This window comes from Aulonocara stuartgranti, assembly GCF_965226115.1.
Source record: "Aulonocara stuartgranti genome assembly, chromosome: 2".
In the NCBI taxonomy this organism is placed as follows: Eukaryota; Metazoa; Chordata; class Actinopteri; order Cichliformes; family Cichlidae; genus Aulonocara; species Aulonocara stuartgranti.
Window position 1 is genome coordinate 1985212 of NC_138940.1, and position 7068 is coordinate 1992279.

Consider the following 7068-nt stretch of genomic DNA (forward strand, 5'->3'; position numbering starts at 1 on the left):
ATAGACGTAGGCTGCCGGGGATTCCCATGATGCACTGGGTGTTTCTTCTTCACTCACTATGTATTAACAGACCTCTCTGCATTGAATCATATCTGTTATTAATCTCTGTCTCTCTTCCACAGCATGCCTTTATCCTGTCTTCCTTCTCTCACCCCAACCAATCACAGCAGATGGCCCCGCCCCTCCCTGAGCCTGATTCTGCTGGAGGTTTCTTCCTGTTAAAAGGGAGTTTTTCCTTCCCACTGTCACCAAAGTGCTGCTCATAGGGGGTCATATGATTGTTGGGTTTTTCTCTGTATCTATGAAGCGCCTTGAGGTGACTTTTGTTGTGATTTGGCGCTATATAAATAAAATTGAATTGAATTGAATCATACCATGGAAGCACGTTGGCACATAAGTGATGTAATACATATATGTATTACATTTCACATTTGTAATTGGTGCAGGCAGGTGCATGTTGGCTAAAATAACAGAAACACATTATTTTCTGTTAGAACTGAAGTAAACTAACTAATATTAAAAAAGTCAAGCAGTTTCTCTCATGTGGACTTTGGTATAAGTTTCATTTCCATCTGTCTGTCTTTCTTTTGTGAAACATCAGCTCTCAGCATCACCTTGGAGCACGTGCACCTGAAAGAAACCAAACCAGTCTTTGTTGGCAAAAACAAAACAACACTAATGCCATGAAACAAACACATTTATAAGTACCTTGTGAAGCAAACGTTGATGGTGACATGTTAATACTTTCTGTCCCTGTCAGTCATGGGACCTTAGATTCATCACTTTTCTCCCCCTTAGGGCGCTTCTGAGCAGGGGTGGGCACATGAGAAACTGGGAGGGCCACACCAGTAAGCTGAACTCTTATCTCTTTAGATCCTACAATTAACAGTACAGATGTTGCAATCAGGCAATGAAAATGTGAAATAGGCATAGTGAAAACACTAACATGAGAAACCACGACTAAGGAAAAGCAACAAGCAGAAGAGATTTGTCCGGGTCAAGAAACACGAGGAGTGGACATTAGACCATCTGTGCTTTGGTCTGATGATGTCACGGTTCTGGGTCATTGTGACCCAGCATTTTGAGTTCTTGTGTTTTGGTAATATGTTATATTATGGTTTTTGTTCTGAGTCCTTGGTTGTGCCCTTTGGATTATTGTGATTTAGCTTTCAGGTTTAGTTGTGCGCGTGTGTTTATTGTCTTGTTCCCCAGTCAGTCATGTCTCATGTAACTCTGGTTCCTGGACTCTGTGTTCCCTCTGTTCTCTGTCAGTGTTGCATCTCTGAGTCCTGTCAGTTTATTTCCTGTTTTACATTGAAGGTCTTGTCTCATGTTAGTGTATTCTGTTTTACTTCCTTGTCTTGCCCAGTTACTCCCAGCTGTGCTCTCCCTCTGTGTTTCGTTCCCTCGTTATCCCTCTGTGTATTTAAGCCTTGTCTCCGCCTCTGTTAGTTGCTGGTTCGTCTGCGTGTCTTCCTGCCGTGTGTCTCTCCAGGTTCCACGTCTCAGGTTTTTGTTCCTTGCATTATTATTTTGTAGCTGTTCCCAGTTTAGGTTTTTGTTAGCATAGTTCCCTGCGATGCTTTGATTTGAATTTTGCCTTTCGTTATTAATAAACTTTCTCACAGCTACGTTGCCGTCCGTGCTTGGGTCCACATCCTTCATCTCCCGACAATCTGCCCTGCAGATCATGACAGATGAGTCCAAATTTGAGATCTCTGGTTCCACTGTGTCTTTGTGCCATGCAGAAAAGGTGATGGGATGGTCTCTACATGCATGGGGCGGTCGTGGCTCAAGAGTTGGGAGGTCGCCTTGTAATCGGAAGGTTGCCGGTTCGAGCCCCGGCTTGGACAGTCTCGGTTGTTGTGTCCTTGGGCAAGACACTTCACCCGTTGCCTACTGGTGGTGGTCAGAGGGGCCGGTGGCGCCAGTGTCCGGCAGCCTCGCCTCTGTCAGTGCGCCCCAGGGTGGCTGTGGCTACAATGTAGCTTGCCATCACCAGTGTGTGAATGTGTGTGTGAATGGGTGGATGACTGGATGTGTAAAGCGCTTTGGGGTCCTTAGGGACTAGTAAAGCGCTATATAAATACAGGCCATTTACCATGTTTCCCACCATGGAGGTGATGTGAGGGGGCTTTGCTGGTGACACTGTTGAACATTTATTCAAAACTGAAGGCACACTGCACCAGCATGGCTACCACAGCATCCTGCAGCAACATGCATCCCATCTGGTTTGCATTTGGTTGGACCATCATTGATTTTTTGATTTGATTTGATTTGATATACCTTTATTAGTCCCACAAGGGGAAATTTCATAAGGCTGCCGACCTATTGCACGCAATGGCGGCGCCATCTTACCCTCCGACCATACATACATTACACAAAACATCACATGGGGAAGACAGGTCAGAGAGGTATAACAATGGAAAATGCACCACATGAGGAAAGATAAGGAGAAAAAAATAACTCCCCCCAGACTGAGCTCCAACAGTTTGAGAACAGAAAAAAACACCTCTGCACATGAAAAACCTCTTAATACACCAAAGAAACACATGACAAGCAACAGGGGGGTAAAGGGTGAGAGACAGCTGAATTAGACAGCACATCCGGGCCTGCGTGCGCTGGTCTCCTTGATCCACCGTCAAGGGAATAAGCATCGAAGGCATTTGGAAAGGGAGGGGGGATGAGTGTGTGCATATCAGTGTATATGTATGTGTGTGTGTCCAGAGTTCAGCTGAGACAGTGTCCTTTGCCCTGCCAGGCTAAGTAAACAGTCTTCCAGCCAACCCAGGTGGCCTTGCATGGAATGGGAAGGAACAGACTCAACACAGTCGTTATCAGGGTGTTGTTGTTCAGCTCCAGCCTTGCAGCTGGCACCAAAGGGGTATGCGCATGAAGTGATGGTGCTTTTTACTTTAGTGCGAACAGCTCATATGAATTTCAAAGCAGTTCTACAGTCCAACACTGGTCTCTCAATCTCCCGTTGGAGAGCCGCGAGCTTCGCCATACTTGCGTTCTGTGATGTTGTCATTCTTGTGCTCAAGGAGCCGATTCTGAGAACTCACGACAGTGGGCCTCCCCGAGATGTCATCCAATTTGCGCTCAGAGATGTTATTCTGAGTATTCACGGCAGCCGTAGCCTCTCCAAGATCTTATCCATGCTGCACTCAATGAGCCCATTTTGAGAAACTCACGCCTCTCCCATCGTTCCAATCCCAGCGGGCAGCCTTGTGGGGGTTTGAACAGCCAGTTCCACTTTCTCAAGCCAGCTCCGATCAGCCAGAACCCTGTTATCATGGTTCCGAATAGGTAGATATCTTCAGCACTCAGGCTCACCCGAGCCCAAACTTCTCGTTGAGAAAGGGGTGTCAATTGCATTTAAGGACCAGTTTTCAACAGGACAATGACCCCAAACACACCTCCAGGCTGTGTACTAGAAGAAGTATACTAGATGGCGGCGCGCACAGACGCAGCGGCTCTATGCTCTCCACTTAGGTGCCTTTCTTTTTGGTTTCTCCACTTTTTCTTCTTCTTTTGTTTTCCTTATTGTGAAGCCAAATTTTCCTACAACCATCTGGAATTATGCAAGATCGGATATAACAGCCAGATCCCCATTACCAGTGATTATCAGAGGGTGCACAACATCCCCCCGGAGATAGCGAGAACATCGGGTGCTCCGTGGATTGTTATCGGCTCTGCCAAGAAACGCAGGCGGCGGAAGGAACGCAAACAAAAGCGGGGATGCCTGCCGGGCCTGCTAGCCAGGCTAAAGAGGCAGCCTTTCAAACCACCGCTCCCGAGCATCTTTCTGACCAACGCACGGTCGGTTGTCAACAAAATAGACGAACTGAACCTACTTCTCGCCGCACAGCCAATCGTCCGTGACTGCTGTGTCCTGGTCGTCACGGAGACATGGCTCACTCCGCGAGGCTCCGCCTACGACAGCCGTAACGCTCCGACAATCCATCAAGCGGTGCGGCTTCGTAGCTTAGCAAAGTCGTACTGAAACATCTGACAGATTTTCGAGCGCCGTGCACATAAAATCAGTTCGAGGTCAGTAAACACAACCAGAGTTCATACATGAGGCACACGGGATTATAAGGAGCTCTGTCGACTTTCAGAAAACTCAAAGGATTGGTTTTAAGTGTGCCGTATTTTCCAAACAACACGGTAATAACGACGCCCCGCTAGCATGCGCTACCAAAAATAGTGCTTTGTTGTGTGTCTGACGGACGAAAGCTAAACCAGTTCCACACCAGTGAAGCTGCATTTTTACAAACCAGTTCTGGTTCATGTTTCATTCAACGATCTGCTTGCGCTCTTCTCATTCTGCGTCATCATCCAATTCCACCTGTGATCTTGTGTCACCATTGCTCCCTGAGCTTTGTGTTGGTTCTTCACCTGACAAATAGGACAAACATGACAATAAGAATAAAATGTGGAGCTGCTTCAGTGTGTCTGTCACTTTGTGCAGATCTTGACTCATCAGTAATGTTTGTAGGCTGAGTGCGTTTTTAAAACAAGTTGTGCAAACTGCACTACAAGGTGGAATATTTGCAAAATCATGACTATGACCTATGAATACGTCAGTGCCATTAAGATGAAATTATTGTGTCACCAACATTTTAAAGTTAGACATATAATTCTAACAGCCTCTGTAATCTAATATCCTGGCTGCTCGAGGCTCCGTTTTCTCTGACAGCTTCAGTTAGATTAGAAACGCTGCTCTGAGACTGAGAGAACTAACAGTGCTGCCTGCTGTGCAAACACGTTATTCATGGTTACATACAGTTTTAGACTGATGTGGGCCAAAGCCTAGCATAGCCTGTAACGTTATTGTGACGGACACATTTTATGTGTCAGACCCAGGACCCTGAGCAGTTATGGACTAATATTATGATGTATGTATTTTGTATTGCTGTCCCTCGTTCTCCCTGCTTGTAGACGTGTGTTTGTGTGTGTGGCCCTGGCAGGTGATTGGCCACACCTGAAGACCTTGACACACCTGCAGCTGATCAGGCCTGTCGGAGGAGCTACTTGAGAGTGTGGTGGAGCTCTCTCCGGCGCTGGATCATTGCGTGGCTTCACGTCAGTCTCTCGACCAGTTCCTAGTTTGAGTCTGCTGCATTATTGTGTGTCTGACGGCTTCCTCTCTCTTATGTCCCCAGGAGTTACGGGGAGACGAGAGGACAGCGAGCACGGGGTGCTCATCACGGAGAAGCGGAGACAGGAGCACTAGCACTGAGAAGAGGACACGTCACGGGAGTCGGGAGAGCACGGGATTTATTGTCATGTCTGTCCATCACTGTAAATAAACGCACTGCTTGTACATAGAGCACCGCGCCTGGGTCCTCCTTCCCTACACCCCCACGGTCTGCCAGCCAGACCGTGGCATTATGAGTGAACTTGGCTTTAAGTGACTTACAGGTTTCTCTGAAAAATACTTTCTTATATCCAGGTTCTTCCTCTTCGCTGCAGTCCTCCTCTCCTCCTCCTCGCAGCGCAGGCTTGCCGCTGCTAAAACTCAACAGAGCTCCCTGAAAGGCTCAGCCAATCACATTGGCCATATTTGTCACATGAGGTAGGACTCCAGTAGAGCACGTAATTTAACTCTTTCTGCACCGCTGGGTGAATGAGACGCTGACAGATCGCTTTTTTTTCTTCTTCCTATCAGGTTTGTTTTTCTTTACTCGAAGAGATCAAATTATTGGTGGGGACAATTCAATAATCGCTGGATATTGGTGGGGACATGTCCCTTCCGTCCATGCCAAATCGACGCCCTTGCCCGAATCGATTCAATCCATGATTCGATTCGATTTGGGGAAATTTGGCCTCAGTCAGCAATATTATAATTTAGATCATGCATCTGTATAATGAAGACACTGGACTCAGCAGTTCGAGTGAAGTTCACCAACTTTACTTCGTTTCCCGGAAGTACACCCCCCCCCCCCCCCCCCACACACACACACACACACACAGCCTTATGGGTACAGTAGTCTCCCGCTACACCTCCTCCTTTTAGCTAAAGACACACTTCATAATGACTCACTCAGCTCACAAGAACAGGAGTGCAGAGCATTATCAAACGTTAAAATGATACACATCCCTCACTGGTTCACTTACATTTAAACGAAACACACAATTGTAAACATCTCTAACAGCCTAAGCCAGCTTTGAATAGGCCATGAATGGATGCCTTCAGAGAATTACACATCCAATCTTACAGGAGGTCTCACCACTCGACCAGATCTGGTAACAGTCCCTGTTGGTGTGAGGTGGCTCCTCTCCTTAGAAAACCCGTCTGTAGATCTGGGAGCACTGGCAGGTCCAACTACTGCTCCAGTGGTTCCTTCAGTAGTAATCCACACCTTCTGTCCTGACTCTGTCTGTGGTTGTGGTGTTTTGCCTGCTCACGCCTCCCCTCCTCATCCTTCCTGCGAAAAGCCTGTAGGTCGGGCCACTTTGGCACCAGCTTCGCTGCAGCTTGTGGCAGAGAGGTACGCAGGTGTCTCCCCATGAACAACTGTGCCAGTGAGAGCCCATGTTCCAGTGGGGTGGCCCTGCACGCTAGCAGTGCTCTGCTGTAGTCACAGTCCTTTCAAGTCTTTAATGGTACGAACAGCACGTTCTGCCTCCCCGTTGGCTTGGGGGTACCTGGGGCTGCTCGTTTCATGTGTGAACTGGTACTCTTTAGCAAAGTGCTTGAACTGTTCTGATGAAACTTGCGGCCCGCTGTCCGATACCACAGTCTCGGCAACTGCATGTCTTGCAAAGGCCTCTTTTATAGCATTAATAGTGACCTCTGCTGTTGTGTGTCTCAGTTCAGCAAGTACCACGACCAGATTTGGTGTGTGGTAGTAACAGGCAAATGAACTTTTTTTTTTAATGATTTGAATATATATGAATGCTTGTGCATGAATACACAAACAATACACATATGCTTTCATGCTTTCAATTGTGTAATTTACGTGATCTAGGTCAGCGGTCTCCAACCTTTTTTGCGCCACGGACCGGTTTATGCCCGACAATATTTTCACGGACCGGCCTTTAAGGTGTCGCGCATAAACA

The 7068-nt window shown here is 47.2% G+C and overlaps 1 long non-coding RNA gene across 1 annotated transcript; it reads left to right on the forward strand.

Moving 5' to 3' along the window:
* Positions 1 to 3991: 3991 nt before the first annotated feature.
* LOC309718847 lies at positions 3992 to 5407 on the forward strand. The gene is made up of 3 exons (XR_014280091.1): positions 3992 to 4053; positions 4974 to 5088; positions 5169 to 5407. It is a non-coding gene; the product is annotated as an uncharacterized lncRNA (long non-coding RNA).
* The last annotated feature ends 1661 nt before the right edge of the window (positions 5408 to 7068 follow it).